This window comes from Watersipora subatra, chromosome 2, assembly GCF_963576615.1.
Source record: "Watersipora subatra chromosome 2, tzWatSuba1.1, whole genome shotgun sequence".
In the NCBI taxonomy this organism is placed as follows: domain Eukaryota; kingdom Metazoa; phylum Bryozoa; class Gymnolaemata; order Cheilostomatida; family Watersiporidae; genus Watersipora; species Watersipora subatra.
In genome coordinates, this window is record NC_088709.1 from 24593903 (window position 1) to 24614394 (window position 20492).

The window sequence follows — 20492 nt, forward strand, 5'->3', positions numbered from 1 at the left end:
TTTGGTTATCTCACTGCATGTCTGTAGATTTTTTCTTAAAACAATTTGTTGAGCTCTGGTGGGCTAAGACTTTAGCTCACAGTTATCAGTTATTTTTATCTACTACGCTGCCATCATCTCATTAGTTTTTGATGAACTTGTCATAGCTCACTGTTGTGTCTACATTTAGATCAAGTCTAAATTGACTATAGTTTAAAATCATTAATTGTCATTATCTGTTATTAGTATTGTTACTAATATTATAATCATTATTATTACACACTCTCGCGCTTGCCACTAAGAGGTTTACTAGATGAGCTCTTACTCAGTCAATATAACTATGAATTAAAATGTATAAAAACTACCAAACATGGTAATGCAGATGCTATTTGTCCACTACCTGTGTCACTTGATCTGGAGTTTGACAAAGTGAAAACAATGTTGATTTTGTCATCATTTGCATTCCGTAACAGCAATTGAGAGTCACCATATCCTCAAAGATCTAGGTCCTAAAGTCTCAGATGAAAATATTGACTAGCCAGTTATTTCTGTAACTGCCGAGACACCAGCATGTTGACTTCAATAACAAAACAAACTATAATATTTTGAGATAATTTTGCCGGTAACAGATTACCCAACAAGTTAGTATAGGGTTTGCTTTGATTAACTCAGTTAAAACAATCTGCTTTCTGATTAGATTGGTTTGTCTGTTGGCGACTTTCATAGAAACTTGATATTAGATGACATATGTCTTAAGTAATTTATTTTATTTACTTCCTTCACAGAGCTGTCTCAACATCTTTTTAATAAACCGTTTATTATGCATCACAGTCTCTCACTAGTTAGAAAAGAGTAAATACAAATAAAGTATGACTCATAATATTCTCTCATAATGCGTGACTTCCCTAATTTAGAATATGATGAGTATTTTAACACTAGTTGGTTGTAAAAACTAATGAGGTGAGCTTCATTTTTACCTAAAAGCCTTTTTACAAGTATCGGACATTACACTAATGAAGGATGAAACAATATGCAGTACCGTCTTCAGTCATTCCTTAGCTCCGAGATTAAATTTCCGATCAATTGTCAATTTCCGATTGCCTTCTCAATTTTCAATAAGTATTTTTATGTGTCTTTTAAACTACAAGCTAAATCATCTAAACTCAGATAAAACTTTGTTACTTTTAAATAAAACTATGGCAAATACTTTTACATTCATGATTGTAAAAAAAATTGCAAGCAAGTTGCATTGAACTCTGAGTCTATCAACAACAACCCACAATAACTGCCACAAGCCCACTTTTTTACTTGAAATTACAAGCAGTTAATGTGCTTTTCAAGCCTTGAATTTCTCTTTCTTCTAACCAGTGTGAAGATCATGTTTAAATAAATTTCATACAGCTCAACGAAGCAGCTGAGAGTGGTGGTGCACCCTTGTAATCCAACTACTTGGAAGCTAGGTTTGGTGGACAACTTGAGGGCATGGTCTTTGTTCGAAGCCCACCCATGTTGATTAGGTGTCCGCACTAAGCACTGTGTCAACATGGTTGCTTGGAAGAAATTCTAGGTATCCAAGTTGCTCTAAGAAAAGTGAACTGGCCCAGGGTGAAAACACAGCAAACAAAAACTTCCTCATGGTGCGGGAGTTGGATTGCATCTGAGAGTGGGAGCCTTGTGACAGCCTGTTCAACATGGTTGGACCCATTCCTTTTTTGCTTTTTCCACCAGACTGCTTTGTTCATTGCTATTTTACAAGTCAATTTAATGTAAAACTTTATCCATCTTCCATCTTTTTGGTCAGACCACCATACTTGCTCTCTAGTTTATCTATATTTCTGTTCTGAGTTTATCAGTTTTCACATCTGATTTCTGCATTCTGACTGTTAGTGTCTGTGTATACTTTAAATGGCTAATGACTTGTGTCAGTCTGTGTGTCTGTCTACTTAACTGTATATTCATCTGCAATTCTGTTTTTTCTGTCTGTGCGTATAACTCAAACTATCCTTGTGTATGTATCTGACAGTTATTCTGATAGTTTTTCTCTTAATCTGACATTTTAGAAACTATGTGTGCTCGTTGTAGCACAACTATGAGAATTTTCTGCACCTCCATTGTTTTTGCGTTCATCTTCAGAACCTGAGTGTCTATCTGCTTATCTGTATATTTATTCAATTGCTTTATTTGTTGAACTTCAACTTTTTTATTTTATCTTTTATTTATATCTTATATATATTGTCCTCTTATTTATTCATTTGTTTGTCCATCTCTTGGTAAGTTTTCTGCTAGTCTATTTGTATGTTTATCTGTTAATTGGTTCATCCACAGTTTTTATTGATTGTTTGTCTGTTCATCTGTTTGTTATCTCACTGCATGACTGTAAATTTTTTCGAAAAGCAGTTTGATGAGTCTCAGTGGGATGAGACATTAGCTCACAGTTATCGATGCTGTTATCTACTATGCTGCAATCATCTCTTTAGTTTCTGATGACTGCCAAAGCTCAAGGTTGTATTTATATTTAGATCAATTCTAATTTGCCTATAGCCTAATATCATACTGTAAATTGTCATTATCTAATATTAGTATTGTTACTATTATTATAACCGGTATATTCCGCATTAATGCACTTGCCGCTAACAGGTTTACTAGATGAGCTGTCACTCAGTCAATACAATTATGAAATAAAATATATGACAACTAACCTACGTGGTAGTGCTATAGTTGGTCTACTATCTGTTTCAACAGACTTGGATATTGACAAAAAAAACATTGTTAACTTTGTCATCATTCATATTCATTAGAAACGATAGAGCGTCAGCATAATCCTAAAGATTCAGGTCCTAAAGTCTCCGATAAAATTATTGACTAGCCGACTATTTCTGTATCTGATGAAACACCAGCATGTTGACTACAAAAAACAATGATCATATTTTTACATATTTTCTTTGCTAACAGAATAACCAACAAATTAGTATAGAATTTGCTCTGGCTAACTCAGTTAAAATAATCTGCTTTCTGATTAGATTAGTTTTTCCTTTGGCGACTTTCATACAAACTTGTTATTAGATGAAATATGTATTAAGTAAGTTATTTTACTTACTTCGTTTACAGAACTGTCTCAACATCTTTTTAATGACCAGTTCATTATGCATCACAGTCTCTCATGTCTTAAAAATAGTAAATACAATTAATGCATAACTCATATTATTCACTCAAAATGTGTGACTTCCCTAATTTAGAAAATCATGAATGTTCTAAGACTAGTTGGTTGTAAAAACTAATGAGATGAGCCTCACCTTTACCTAAAAGCCTTTTTACAAGTATCGGTATATCACACTGATGGAGGGTAAAAACTATATGGTACCATCTTCAGTCATTGCTTAAATCTGAGATTAACTTTTTAAATTTCTGATTGATTGTCAATTTCCAATTGCCTTCTCAATTTTCAATTAAGTATTCTTATGTGTCTTTTGAATTACAAACTACAGCATCTAAACTCAGATGAAACTTTCTTACTTTTAAATAAAACTTTGGCAAACACTCTTACTTTCTTGGTTGTAAAAACATTTGCAGGAAAGTTGCATTGAACTCAGAATCTAGCAACAACAATCCACAATCACTGCCACAAGCCTACCCTTTCAAATGTCATTACAAGCAGTTATTGCGCTTTTCAAACCCTGAATCTCTCTTTGTGCTAATCATTGTAAAGATCAAGCTTAAATAACTTTTATACAGCTCAGCAAAGCAGCTGGGAGTGGTGGTGCACTCTTGTAATCCAACTACTTGGAAGCTAGGTTTGGTGGACAACTTGAGGACACGGTCTTTGTTCAAGGCCCACCCATGTTGATTAGGTGTCCGCACTAAGCACTGTATCAACATGGTTACTTGGAAGGAATTCTAGGTAACCAGGTTGATCTAAGGAGAAGTGAACTGGCCCAGGGTGGAAACACAGCAGGCAAAAGCTTCCACATGGTGCAGTAGTTGGATAGCACCTGAGAGTGGGAGCCTTGTGACAACCTGTTCAATACAGTTGAACCCATTCCTTTTTTGATTTTTCCATCAGACTGCTTTTTTCACTGTTGTTATATAAAAAATAATTTTATGTAAGCAAAAACTGTATTTATTTTTTGTTTTTTTGGTCAGATCATTCTTATTTGTTTTTTGATTTAACTGTATATCGGTCCTGAATTAATAAGTTTTCCAATCTGTATTTTTGAGGTTCAACTGTTAGTGTCTGTGTATATTTTGCATGTGTAACAATCTGCCCGTCTGTCTATGCAATGGTAGGTTTTCTTCTGTTTATGTGTATAACTCAAGTTATCTTTCTGTATGCTTTTCTGCCTGTCTTGTTTGTTTACTTATGTGACATTTTTAGAAGTAGTTTTTGTATGTCTGTTTATCTCTATGTACCTTCATTTTTTTCTCCATTCATTTTCAACCTGAACGTCTATCCGCCTGTCTGTACATTTATTCAATTTGTTTATTTGTTGAACTTTACCCTATTTATCTATCCTCTCAATCATTCATTTGTTTTTCCATTTTTTGTAAGTTTTCTGCTGGTCTTTGTATGTTTGATTGTTAATTGGTTGAGCCACTTTCTCTATCAAATTTTTGTCTGTCTATCTGTTTGTTATTTATCTCATGACTGTCTAGTGTTTATCATAAAGCATTTTGATGAGCGTGAGAAACATGGGACTGTAGCTCGCAAATATCATCTATTACTAATTACTTTGTTGCCATCATCTCAATAGACTCAGGTAAGTTTGAATGAAATCAGAATGATTGCCATAGCTCACAGTTATTTTTAAGTCAACTGTAAACAATAGCTTAAAAATCTTAGTTTTTTATTATTTATTATGCTGCTTGTGTTTCTCTTGAATTGACTAAAACTCACAGTTATCTATTATTTTCTAATGAGCTGTTTGTACCTCAATAACTTCTCTCATCTACTATATAAACGGCAATCGTTGTCTGTCTGCGTGTTTGATTGAGTTTCGGCCTTATAGAGTACCGTACCTTTTGGACTATCAGTGGCTACTAAGTATCTAGGGCACATTAACAGGAATCTCCGGTTAGCACACGCCTCTATACATAACCTATTCATCGTTTGCCGTTTTTACACAATAATGACGTAATAATTTCAACTCGATGGTTTTCTTTTAGCTTCATGACACGCGATGCTTTTTTGTCATCGACGCATTAGGGCTAATTTGTTTTTGGCAAAACGATATCGACAATAGACTCCCTCGATATTAGAATTTGGCGATCAAATTTTATTAACTCTATGAAACACGACGCTGTTTTTGTGAACCTGTACTTCTGGTTTGTTTGCTAAATCGCTGTTAAGGTCACTACCTTCCACGCGGACAATTGTATTATCTCGAGCAGGAAAAGCATCTAGATTCTCTCACCTCCAACCAGACAAAGGAAATACAATATTTTATTTTTGCATAACATATCGTCGTACTGGTATCGTCGTATTCAGAGTTTTGATGGATAGCTGTTGGTGAAACAGTAACTTTTTTATACACACAGTTCTATGCAAGAATTGTTATTATTGATTTTACATATTCACAAATTTTATTTTGTTTTCTCAGTGCATATTAATTGTATCATTACTGAATCATCTCATATTGTAGACATAGCAAAACACAGTCAATTTACCTATTACTTGCTAATTATTTCACTGTTACATCTAAACCTTTTTATAGTGATTTTATTTTTAAATTTTATTTGACCTGCACGAAACATTTTTCTCATGATATGAAGTTTGAAAGTTACAGTTGTTTGAAAAAGTTTGATAAACTTTACAGTTGTTTTTATTTCCTCTTTACTTTAACTACACAAAACACTTTTCTCATGATACGTTACCTATCATGTTTTCTCATGTTACCTATGTAGTTTGAATGTTAGAATGGCAAATGTTGTTATTTATGTTAAATACGAATAGATTTTCTGTGCAAAGACTTTTTTATTACCCAGGTACAAGTACGGCTTATAGTGTAAAATGTTGAAAAAATACTTTACCAAAGTTGTTTCTCGCCTTGGAGCGGATTAAAATTTACACTATTTTATTTTAATGGGAAAAATTGTTTCGGATCTCGAACAACTCGGTTTTCGAACTACCTTCTTGAACTGATTATGTTTGAGAACTGAGGTTCATTCCACTATAACTCATCAAAAGATATAGGTCACTGAAAGTTATGAAATTTTAAGTTTACATTGGTTTGAAAACCTTTATAGTTGTTTTATTTTCTCTTAATTTATTTCAACTACACAAAACACTTCTTTCATGATATGTAGTTTGGAAGTTAGAATGGCAAATGTTGTTATATGTTAAATACAAATAAATTTTCTGTGCAAAGACTTTTTTTACTACCCGGGCAACGCCGGGCAGCACAGCTAAGCTTGGGGTCGTGGCGTCACTCGAGGATGCGTGGGAGACTTATTTTGCCCCGAGTACAGCGAGAGTCTCCAGGCGCGGCTTTCCGGATGAAAGAGTTGGCGAGTGCGAGGCGATTGATTGTAAGGCGAGTGCGAAGTGATTGATTGCAAGGTGAGTGCGAGGCGACTGATTGCGAGGCGATTGATTGCGGGGCGAGTGCGAGGTGATTGCGAGGTGATTGCGAGGCGATTGATTGCGAAGAAAGTGCAAGGCGATTGATTGCGAGGCGGGTGCGGGCCGAATGATTGCAAGGGTATTGATTGCGAGTGCGAACCGATTGATTTCGAGGCAAGTGCAAGAACGCGATTGTCAACTGCTCGGCGGGTAAAGACTGGTCAGCCAAGGCGGGGCTCAGCGGCAGAAGTGCGCAATTGTCAACTGCAAATATAGACGAAGGTGAACGGATAAATGAATCTAGACACATGAACCTAGAATATTTACTAGATTTTACACGCATCTAGCTGTAAGACACATTGCAGATTTCCGTTTTTCTCCCCAACATTGACATGCATATGTGCATGAATTCTCTGATCAGGACAACAGGAGAACAACAGACGGGTAATGCAGCTAGTAAACTCCTAAATGCACTAAAACTCACAGTTAATAATTGGTCCCAGCTTCGATACTGCACAACCCTCGGCCAACCAGCGTGGATCATCAGCTGGATTGCTATGGAGACTGGGCTTGTTGTAAGTTGTACAAAACAATCTTGTGCGATTTGGGCAGAGGTAACACATGAACGCTATAAGGGTGCAAAGACACACGCCCATATTGTAGAAAGTCGTTTCTATTGGAAACTCACACTGATCCAGCATTACATGATTCACATCCCACCATATAGCCTTTTTACTCAGACGACATGGACGACCAACAGCAAGGTAAACAATAGATTCTTTAGAAGTTATGCTGAGTCAGCTCTGATCATTTTTACATATAAATTGAAATCCTAAAGATGCTTACAAATACGATTTGTTAAGGTTTAAAGTCTATATTGACACAAAAAGTTAGTCAGCTCTAACATTCGCTTCGTATGTCAATTTTGGTGTATGAAATATCCAATATTAATGAATTTATGTCATATGATCATATATTTGAGAAAATATTTTATGTTGTATAATCGTATATTTGAACAAATATCTTGATAAAAACATAAAATAAATTGTTTGATTTTTATGTGTATGTAGAAGTTATCATAAGTTTTGACTATACCTTCGCATGATGTCATATGAGTTTCGTATGGAACTTATTATTACTCTAGTAGTTATATTTACACTTGCCAGTGACTGTCATGTTTATATCTGTTCTCCACATTTCACATTGTAGCTTTAGTTTTATTAATTTTATTAAGAAGTTACACATTGCTGAATCAAGTTATTTAATAGGGAAACTTGTCTATGCAACTATTAATAATTTTTAATTTTTTAAATGTAGGTCTTGTTTTAATTATTCCATGCTACGCCATAACTGGTGGCATTAAATATTTGAATATTAGTTATGCAACCTTGCGTTCGGTTTAGTATCCAACCTCTGTACCACAAATCTTTAGATTTGTTTGGTTTCCTAGTTAATTTCTAGCTTTTGGCGTTTAGGTAAGTGCATAGCCACAAATGAGTCTTATATTTTAAATAATTTTAAAGAAATATTAAAGCAATTAACAGCATACCTTCTGGACATAGCAGTGTTTTAGATGACATAATGGTTAGTAGTACTAATGCAAAAAGTCATTTACAAAATCTGCAACAGCTATTCACAAGACTTAATGAGAAAGGTCTACAACCTCAAAAAGATATTTGTAGACTTTATTTCATTTTTTAATGAGTTGATGCAGTTTCCAAAGAAAAGAAAGTAGATGCGGGTAAACAGATGGTAGCACCTACTAGTATGATTAGTTTACGTTTAATTCTCACATTGCTGCAATTTTACAGAAAACTCTTACCTAAGCTATCAACAGTCAGAGAACTACTATATCATCTAACAAGAAAGATTTTACACTAGAAATGCATCTCTGAGCAAGAAAGAAGTTTTACTCTGCTAAACCACTACTTACCAATGGCAAAGTATTCCCAAAAATTCCAAAAGTTATTGACTGGCCAGTTATTAACTTTTGGAATTAATAATTCCAAAAGTTATTGACTGGCCAGTTATTTATGTATCTGCTGAAAAAACTAGTATGTTGACAACAGAAAACCAAGTCTAATAATTTGAGGTTATCCCTGCTAATAGAATACATAAACAGCTAGTATAGATTTGCTCTGGTTAACACATTTAAATTAATCTGCTTTCTGATTGAATTTCTTTCCTTTAGTGACTTTCATACAAGCTTGTTACTAGATGACAACTGCCTTAGGCAGTTTATTCTATTGACTTCACTAAGAAAACTGTCTCAACATCTTTTCAATGACATCTTCAAATGCAGAGCTAAAATTTACACTCGTAAACAACCGTTACATTAGTTGACCTTTGATCATTGATACTACTAGATATAGTGACTGATTAAACCAACTAATAGTCTTTCTGATTATCACTTACTTTCTTTTAATTGCTATCAGTTTAAACACAATCGAGGAAAGCGATAATAACTCCGTTTTATATTTTGAGGAAGCAGCTTGTCGTCATTTAAAATACTTTTAGAATTTTTGGCTTTTGATTGTTATTGGATTAAAAAGATAGTTACTATCCATCTGATCAAAATATGATTAAACAAAGTGGATACCATTTTAGCTTAAGTACAACATACACCTGATTAGCAAAGAAATGACGCTGCAAACTTTCAATGCAGAGAGTGAAAGTCAACAAAACGGTTTTTGAAATGGTGAACTGTCTTTGAAAAAACCGCTGAACAAAATATATTAGTGAGTTTCTTATAACTAGTTGTCACTATATTTAAAATCATAAAAATCGTTTAATGTCTGAACTCAGTTCTAATGAAAAAAACACTGGACGAAGTGAATACACCATTTAATGAAATTTATCTTTACATAAGGAAAGATAACTCTCATTGCTATTCAGTATTGTTACTGCACTCTAAAATACAGATTTATTACTAATAAACTACAGATGTTCATATGGCTTTGACACTTTTGTGCTGTTTTTATGCACAATACAATCTCAAACTTTAAATTTACCACCACATCATTTGTATTTGCTCATTCAGCAGCTAAATACCAAATATAAAAGGTTTGTTAAAAACAATGGAATTACTAATCAGAATATTTATTCATGCAATTTACAATTATGTTACAATTATGTTATCGTTAAAAATTATGTTAACAATAGTTATAAGAAATAAATTCCATAAAACATATTCTAAGCCAAAGAAATGTATAAATATATGAAATGAAGAAGAAAGTAATAATTTTAAATTTTTATTTATGCTTCTTTGAGATTATAGTTCTAATTAATGTCTAAACAAAGCCCATTTATAATCTGCTTGTCATTGATTTATTTAAAAATAAACTGTTTGTTACGCTGCTTATTCAACATGCAAGAGGTTTTTACAAAACTTCTGCCCTTCAACTTTGCATTTCAAATCACTCATTGAAACCATATTGACAGTCATTAATGTCAAATTTATGATTATTGTGATAAATTTTTTCTAGTTTCAATATTTCATGTTATTCAATGTTTATTGCTTTAAAGAAAATTTTTTCCAAGTTATAAAGTTATTTGTTAGATTTGTTTAGACAATTATTTTAAGTTGATCTGCTTCCTGTACATGTGGCAATGCGTTATCATTAATGGGTAAATGTGTAGATATTGTATTTTGTCTGTAGTACCAACGACAAGATGCACATAACACATGTAGCACAAATAAAACTCAGAAATTTATTAATCAAATTTGCAAGATTTTAGGGTATAAAAAACTGTTAAAGAAAGAATACCTCAAGATAGGCCTCTTTACAGCTGATAAAAGTAAATACTGTGTGAAGAGTAAATGAACCACACAAAATCAGAACTAACATAATAAGTTTAGTCATGAAGTAGAAATAAAATTTTGAATATGAATTAACATAAAATAGTGGTGTCACATCATGGAAGGTCTTTTTCACACAACTCACTGATTAGTCACCTAGGTGACTCATACAGAGAGTACATAAAAATAGTATAATATTATAAAATAACTGTCAACCATTGAGTCACTCAGAAGTAGAGTTAGTTATAACTCAACATAAAGAGAGTACCTGGTAAAACAGAAGGACTTTCAGAGTTCTTACACTCATCACCAACTTCAGATGATGTCTTCAGGAGTTTCATTTCAATTTGACCATTCCTATTATGAACAACATGAAGAAGAGATCGATGGTAACTTCCTTCACCTCTTTCAACTAGCATCATTTGTACATACAGTGGTTTCTCAACTACTTCCATGTCTCCACACAATGGAGGGTAACGCTTGAGCATGAAATGTGCAGCACTTTTGTCATCAGCCATCTAAAATAGTTTTTTTTTGACATAGAAATCCATCTTTTAAAAAGGCTAAGTTTACAATTTTGTTTTATAAATTATTCTCCATAAACATCAGATATTACATCAGCTATTATATTGCATTACAAGGGGCAAAGAATTTGTACCTTTGCAACAATTTCCTCACCCTGTCTAGCCAGCCTTTCAGTTTCACCCAATGAAAGCCAGGCTTCAGAGTTAGCCTTGATTCCGCGACGAGTAATGAAAGTCACAAGCGAATCGTAATGAGACCAAGGGTGAACCAGGAGATCTACAAAATACATATGTAAGTAAGATGTAAAGTCATGGTTAACCAAGTCATATAACATCTTTGTTTTGATAATAAAAATTTAAAGAAACAATATTAGTAGCAAATAAATAATATATTATGATGAGAAAATGGTATTCATGTATTTTGTTGTCTCGTGACTGAACTAGTCAGCAGATTTGAGGTAACTTCAATTGCTGTCTGCAATACTCTGTCTGTTTCTGATCTTTAAGAGACGTACACTAGTACTTCCACTTTTGACATTTAGGAATCCATTTCCAAGGTAGCTGAAGATGGTCAAGTTGCTTCCAAACACAGGCTGAATAATATATGAAAACAATTAATAAAAATTGCCAGGTATCATACAGTCAGCTCTTGTTTTGAGATTTTGTACCAAAAATACACACTAAAGACTATAATGTTGACATAGCTCATTAAATTAAACAAAAACAAAAACAGTCCTATTAGCATGCACATAAATACACATACCATTTTTAACAGCAGCTTAGATCTTTTTCTGCTTTTAGAATATAAAAACAATTTATTATGTTAATTAGTATTTATTAAAATACATTTTAAAAATTAAATTGCATACAATTACGTTAAATTTCCATGTGTTATTTCATGATTAGTGACCTTTTATATAATTTCAATACAAATCTCACCTTTCTAATCATCTGTTGATAAGCCTCAGCATTGATGTCTTTCATAGAGACATCATAGCTCCCTAAATGTGACTCTACAGGCGTTGCTCCAACCATAGAGAGTGCCATCCCACACAGAAGAAATACACAAATTGACTAAAATATAAAAGAAAAGTTATAGGAGCCAGTGTCTGAAAGGCAAATAATGCAACACCCTAAATCACACATAAAACAAACATACTGTTGTAGCATAAACACATTTTTGAGAGTGTCTCGTTTTCTTAATAGCTAATAGCTTTATACAAACATAAACAACTATACCTAAAAATTAAAAAGCAAATTTTTATAGTAGGCATAGAATTATACAAGATATAAACAAACCTTTAGGTTTAACATTTTAATAAGAAATATAACTGTTTTGTTATGCTGCTAGTCTGTTCCCTTATGAGTCCGGATACAACTGTGATGTCTGTCACACCACTCAACTCTTTTTATACATTTCGCTTAAAGAAGAACTTTAGAGGGACTTTATTTGATCTTAAAATTTTAGGTAGTTATGGATGGAAAATCCGTGAGTAAAGTTTTTAACATATCTATAAAGCGGTGTGACTTGGATCCAACCGATCAGAATAGAATTAAATTAAATGATAGTCCCATTGTAGTAGCTGCTAATAAAAGGCTACAAAGTAGAACTGTGCAAACTATCTTGAAGAACATGAGTCAGTAAAGTTTTAAACTGACCAGTCAGATTAAAGTTCAGTTAAGCCTTTGAAGGATATTTATAAATAAGAGATCCTAATGTAGCGCTGTGAAATTTATCTGGGAAACTATAAGTAGGTCGGAGTATCCAAATTAGAGATACCATGTAAATTCAATAGAATTCTTAAGAGATCAAAATCGTAATATACACTGCCTGGGAATCTGTGATGTAATTTAGGAAATCTTTGTTATAAGTAAATTCCTTTTATTGTAGGTTGATGCTTATTTAACTTTCTTCAAATAAAAATTAGCAGCTCAGGAAGCTTGCATAGTTATGACTTTAGATTATGGTAAATCGAACTCAGGATCAAAATTTTATTTGAAAAAAAAAGTCAACTTTACAAAAGTTATAGTTATCTACTAACCAAGATGACATAATTCCATTGCATCACTCTCTTACTAGTCAAAGATACTTCAACTACATCAATCACATCATGTATTGTGTAAATAAATTCTCACTGCTAGTTACACACTTGTCGGGACGTGTCTTAAGCATTCAGTAAAAATTGAACTAACTAGTACGCTGGCAGGTCCTATGCACTGTGGGTGATTGTCATGGGTAATGAGTATATAGCAAATTATTCCATAAGGTAGCATAGCAACTGAGTGATGTAGTGATTAGAGCAAAGGACTAGAATTAGATCACCAAAGTTCAATCCCTGTGTGAGGCGATTCTTTCTTATCTTAGCGGGACTTCAAACGGACATACGGACACTGCTCTTATTATAATAATAGTAATATAATAATAATAATAATAATATAATAATAGTATTTGATAACACATAAGTATTGAATAATAAATAACATCACTTCATCGATATAATGATTGTTTACAGTGATCTCTCAGCACACGGGGCTGGCAAGCATACTGTTTTATAAAATTAGTTGTCAAAATGACCAAAAAAGAAACAATTAAGATGGTAAAATGTTTTATTTTTCAAAACATTCACAACATAAGATCTGAAGAAAGAAGGACACGTAGTTAGTTAAAAAACGCAAAAACTGACACTTTTAATTGCTTAGCAAAGATTGGTGTACATGGAAAAAAGTTATGTTTTTACAATCATTCTGAACTTACCTCATGGTAGATATTTATGGTTCATTAAATTGACTAGCCTTAAAAAACTAAAACTTTCTCAAAGAATACACCAATCGGTCTTTTATTTCAGTTTTTCATTTTTAGTGGGTATTAATAATATCCTTTACCATGTCATTACTGGTGTAAGGACAAAAACATTTAGAGACTTCTGTTAGCTATCAGTTGATAAGGGGTAGTTAATTTTAACCATTCCTTCTGTGTTTATGATCCTACCATAAAAAAGTAACATCAAATATTTTAATGTATCTTCCAGAAATTGTGAATAAAGTTTCGGAATTTAAATTTGATCCTTTCTGTTCCTATAAAAGACAAATCTATTTAGTTTTAATTGCATAAGAACACTACCAACTTGATCCTATCTAAAAATTTTAAGGTTTAACAGCATCTCAAGCAAACCAAAATACTCAATCTTCTGATAACTAAAATAAATCACAGTTAGAATTTGGCTTAAAAATCAACACCTCCCTACATCTGCCATCCAAAAAACAACTTATTCAGTGTTACATTTTATTGGCTTCTTAGCGTGAAGCCAAAGGATGTGATGGTTATGTATTTAGTAGACTTTCTAGTCTGCTTGATGTATAGTGTCTTTAATCTGCTCTCTCTTCTTCTGTACCACAGTAAACTGGCACCTGCTTAATCTTAACAAGGGGTGTGACTACTCATTCATAAAGATTTCATTCAGAATTATTCATTTTTACTCTCATGTGTGAACAATAGTTTCATTAAGTACATGTAAGTTGTGTGTTAAAACGGGGAAGGCCCTAGCTCAATTGATAAATAAAAACATTCATTCAATGTTCAACAAAGGAATCCTATTGTAAAGCTTCAACAGCAATTAGTAAAGTTGTGCTTCATGATTACGAGACTTGTGTGTGAGTAAAAATATTTCTTTAGAATATTTGGTTTAGGAAAACTCAAAATTATTTCCTAGTTAAAAAAATTTTGATGCAAGTAAAATCTCACCTTAAACCCTAAAGTGAAATACCATGTTTTAAATTTTAGCTATGTCCAATCCTACAAGTTTTGAGGGTAATTTAGCCTAAAAACTCCCACTGATATGAGATGCCTTCATGCATATAATCTGGTTGCTGATAACATTTTCTCAATCTGTTTAGAAGTATATGGTTGGTTTATGGTGAAATAGCCTAGTATAGATTTGTATACATAAATAAAAAATTATGTTCCCATGATCATTTTGAACTTACTCTACTATAAATATTTATGATTCAGTTAAATAACAAGCCTTAAGAACAAGACTTAAAATATATCATATAATACACTGATCACTCTTTTATCTTCATTTGAACGGTTCCAATTAAAGGTTTTGCAAGTTATGCCTCTGAGATATTTGGTTTAAGTGAGTTAATTTAGTGACAAAATTAAAAGTCTACTATACATGCAATTTAATATTTCCCTTATCAATCAAATAAATGTTAACTATCATGTTGGTTGTATTTATAAGTGTTTTTAAAAAATTACCTATAAAGACTAGAGGTATAAAACAAAAGTCTGGAGTTTTTGAATACTATCAAGTATTGACTGTGACATTTTGTTGCAGGTCTATTTCATATGTAATTCTTGTAAAAGTTTCTCAAGTTTTAAAATCTTTTGAGTTTAGTTTTCTAACAACAAAGTTTTAAACTTTTATAATTAATTACCAAAGAACTAACAAACCTTATAAGGTTTGTTAGTTCTTTGGTATTTTCTCATGTTGACTATGTGATACTGAGAGATAAAAATCTATGTGTTTCCATTCTATGAATTTATCTAAAAGGGCTTTAAAGCAGGTAATCATTTATTAAATAAGATGTTGAGTCAAAGCCTTTTACTAGTACATACCTCCTACATGACTGTGAGTTCATGTTAAATAATAATGTACAAGGATAAAGAAGGTTACCTCTGGAGTTATAGTCAACATTGGTTACTAACAAGGTTATTAAAACAACTTTATCATAACTTTTAATATTCTAGGTTGCTAAAAAATATCAAGTGAAAATGTGAAAAAGATAGCGAATCCTTCAATACTGTTTTGCTGCATTGATCAAAAGTTCATTAGTCATCGTATTGATAAGAATTTAAAAACGCTACAATAAATCCATCATTTTATTTTCTTACACTTATCTTGTAGCTAAGCTTGCACAACAGGAAAGAGGAATATGTGAATATTATCAGCTCTGTTCCATTGAGTGACAATTTTATTTAAATTACTAAGAAAACAATAATTATACAATCACTCCATTGAAGCTTTTGCTAGGACAATAGGACAGCAGCGGAGTTGTGTCTTAGGTATACAACTATTGGTTAGAAGCTGTAGCCAATACTTTCCTATTTCATTCCTATTGGTAACATATATAGATTTAAAGAAGAACCTTATTTGTGTTAATAGCGCTTCATCTGATTGGCTATGACAGATAAAATAAGCACATTCTCTAGTCTCATCACATTAAAAATCAATTGACAAATGACTCATTGCTTTATCATTTTATGATTACTGAGGCCCTTGGGAATAAAACTCACTTCTCATGAGTAACCAATACACAACAAATGCTGTATTTCGACGTCTCTTTGCAATCAAACATTGTTTTAAACCCTCTTATGTTAATACCTCTTCATCTCATTGGCTGTAACAGAGATATTAACCACAGACTCTATTCTCAAAGTGCTGATAATCTATGTACATGCGAGTCATTTTTTGCTAACATTGTATTGAATACCATGTCGACCAACATCAACACAGCTTCCCTTAAAATGCGTGCCTGATATACGCAAAGTTGCTGTCAGCTGATTTTCCCTGCAGTCAAACAATATTCAAAGAATTACAAAGTGCAAAGCTATATTAATAGTGATGTGCTCAAACATTGACAAAAGGTTTAATGATGAATATGCTATATTTATTCGAAAATTTAAGTAAAATTTTATGGTGCAATTTTATGCCTTTCAGTGGAAGTTTTTTGTAACTCCAATTGTAAAATGTCAAATAACAAACCAACTGTACAGAAACCAACAATAATTTAATTACAATCAAGTATTAACTGCCGTTATAATCAGTATTATATATTTAAGCTCCTTTACCCAAAATATTGTGCATAACGATTCTCAAATTCATAGTTTTTCTAGAATTATTTTTATGTTGAGGACCTATATGTGTTTTACTTGAATACCAAGAGTGAAGTAGTCTGCTTGTTTACTTTGGCATTGAAAGCATTCTAAATCTAAAACATGTATCATTCTAAAAATCCAATTCGACCACTTGTTAGCAGAGCAAGCGCTCTAGATTACTTGGCCACTGCAGCTTCCTATTTAGTTTTTATCACACTGATACTACAAGATACTTGAAAAAAAATCTTGAACTGAGTCACTCAAGTAAACTATGTACTGCAACACAAAATATCTACCTACTGGTTGTTTGATTAATGTAAAACACTAATTCAGGTACATGAAAACACTCTTCAAATTCTGTGTGACATTTAATTGTCTAGTAATAATTTAAAATCACTTATTTGGATATAGAAATATCATTATTTGTATTTTTCCCTGTTTATTTCATGGCGTACCAAAGTTATCCTAGGTAGAATATGTTATGACCTCTGCCTAAAGCTACTTTTCGAGTGAGTATTGTTGCCAAAATTAGGCTAATTATATGTTATTCTCCTCGGCACTTACTATTTAGAAATTATAAAATTTCACATAATTGTGTTTAATATTTATTAGTAGGTTTCCTACTGATGTGGTTCATTTTCTCAACATTGAGTTAGATAAAAACTATTACCCATTATCACAATCTCTGCCATAAATTTAAATAATTACACATTATTCCCTCACACATTAATATTTATTTATTGCATCATTTCACCTGATAGTTTTGAAACATCTACGAAGAGGTTTCCTTCTTTTGAGAGCTTTTTTCTTCATCATTGGGTTAAATGAAGCCAAATACTCATGGAACAATTTATTATTTCTATTGGCTGGCTAGCCCGATGATCTGAATACCTAGGATATATTGCGCAATGAGTCAACATTGAATAAAGTACTAAGATAAAATCTTTTATCCTCATTATATGTAAGCAATGATGTCTAATCAGTAGTTGTACCATATAATAACTCTATTGTGTTCATTTCCTTGTACACCAAGCGATGCGGTTATGGTTTTCTTTCTATAACAAAGGTCGTACAATCATAAATAGATTTGTATATACAATTTTAGATCTGGTATATTGAATGGCATTTTAATGGAATTATCAGAATAGAAAAACATTTATCCAATCAAAAAGCTCCAAACCTCTTTATTGTTTGAAGGCTACAAATTGTTTGTGCTACAAAAAATGCTGTAGGTGTTCATTTATTGAATAAAACCCTAAAAGCCATAAACATTTTTATAGTTGAATCTCTTTAAAGTAAAATAGAGACACTAGACAAAGCTGTTATTAAGTAAATAATTTATTTGTAGTAATCCGTCATCTTTATTTTAGTAGCAATGCACTCACAACTAGTTCATTGTTTTGTTTTATTTCATCAAAAGATATTAAAACAAAAAACAACAAAAGAAAATAATGATGAGGCCCAAACAGTAGCATTGCTAGTCAAGGTGGTGGGCCACAAGTTAACATCGAGCAGCCAGAAACTATTTAGCAATCACTCAACAGGTACAGCTTAAGGGCACGTCTAAACGTGGGCCCACTCACAACCATATACAGTATATCAGGTTGAGCGATCCATTATTTACAAAGGTTAAAGATGTGGTTGCGTCAAATTTGAGTTGATCTTAAAAGAAAGAATTATTTTTTTCTACCAGTTGATATGTTGTTTGTTGTGTTAAGCGATCTCATTGCCAAGATATTTGAAAATTAAAATCGAAAAAATCTGATCGCCGTAAAAACGCTCAGGCCAAAAGAACATGCCCAGACTTGCCCAAAATGATGTCACGCGGTATTTATCTGTCAATATATTTCGTATTCACATCGGATATTTGCGATAAAAGTCTAGTCCTATGCGGCTCTATTGGCAAATATCTTATATTGTATTTGCTCATGTTGGCTAAAATAAAATTTTAAATCCAGCTACAGATGCATTATTATGAATGTTTCAAAGGCCTCAAATAATGAAAATTGAAAATTTGTCTTACTCACTTTCTCCAAATGCTGTGTAAACATTTGAGTACCGACTACCAATTCTAACGGTCTACGGTAATTCTGTCAAGCTAGCTATGTAGTATAAGGTCTTCGTATCAGCACAGTTCCGCCGCTACCCACACTAACGATATACAGCCTCCCAAAAGCCCCGCCTACATTATGTCTGTCGCCTATCCTTGGGGCAAGGCTGTATATCATTGCCCACACCAAAAACTAGTTTCTTACTACCGTAAGTAAAATAAGCAGCTGCGTCTTTGAAAAGAATATACATAGGGATAGAGAAGTCTGGGATGAGAAGTCTGCTGAAAACTGGATTTGAACTCACATTCTCCAGTTCTGCGGACATCCATATACCGTATCCAATTCACTACAATATTCTGCAAATCATGCTTTGCATTATCTTCAACAATATAATTTTATTATATAATTTTTACAAGCAAAAAAATTTTCATCTCGGCATAAAGCTTTTATTAAAAGTATTCATCAAGTCGTGGCCACTCACGTAGTTTTAGCTGATACAATAAGACAAATTTATCTACTGCAACAAACTCAAACAATACATCATGGTTTATGCAGCACACATTCAAGTCTTTCTTTCCCCTTTATGGCAGTTTCTACACTGACAAAGCTGCTTCGGCTGGTGGGACGACATAAACATCCTGTAATCAGTAAAACAAATCCAATAATTATATGTCATTCATAGATATGTCATTCTAAAGCGTATCTACTGAAAGCTTTCAAATTGGGAGTTTGATAGATTGCGAGTGTAATTTTAATAACGAATAAATGTTTAATAAAGGCACAAGTACGCCAAGCCAACGATTCGAAGCTTCGGTTCTGGAAGTTAAAGATTTGCATTGATCAATCGATTTTCTTCACTTTCTATAAGTGAAAATCGAACATCTAAAGTTAAATCATAAATCTAATTTACTAGATAAAACTGCCACAGAAAATTTGAAGCAAATGTAGCTAAGTGAACCAATAAAAAAATATAAAACGATGATTAGTGATAGCAAAAGTTATAATTTTATTAATTAGTACATGTATTAATGAGTGCTAAAATATTACCTTTAGTATATTCATCAATCTAAGCCATTGTAATACTAGATGCTAAAGATTAAAAAGAAGCCGTCAAGAACTCACAGTACATATGTATCTCGCACGCGCAGGAAATTACATTTTAGCCTCAAACAGGGAAATATAATCTGAATGTAAACTCAACAGGAAACTCTATAGGAGACTCAAAGTAAAAGATAAATTCACCTCCATTCTCCGATCTTCCTCCGTAGAACTTTAACTACCTGATGCCAAGAAAACTCGAAGTCACCTTCGCAGCAATTTTTACAATTACGTTGTTCGCCAATAAAACGTTTCGATCGAGTAATTCATTAAAGTAACGATGTTAATTAATTTAGTAAATATCGATGTCCATGCGATTTACATGTAATAATAGAGTAAAATCCCTAAAATTGAGATCACAAACAACGCAATTTACGAGTGATAACATTTATTACGGCCTATATAAAAATTTCGCGCTGATGATTGGCTAAGGAAGCGACCTCATATTTATCGCTCATGGTTTCTTTTCAAATATATTGCTTGTGACGTCACGAAAGAAGCACCCACTGGAACGTGAGCTTTTTAAAAGAGGGCCTCATTCAAACGCATATATCTCTGGACAGGGTTGGTCGACAAAGACAAAAATGGCATCAAATTGTAGCTGATG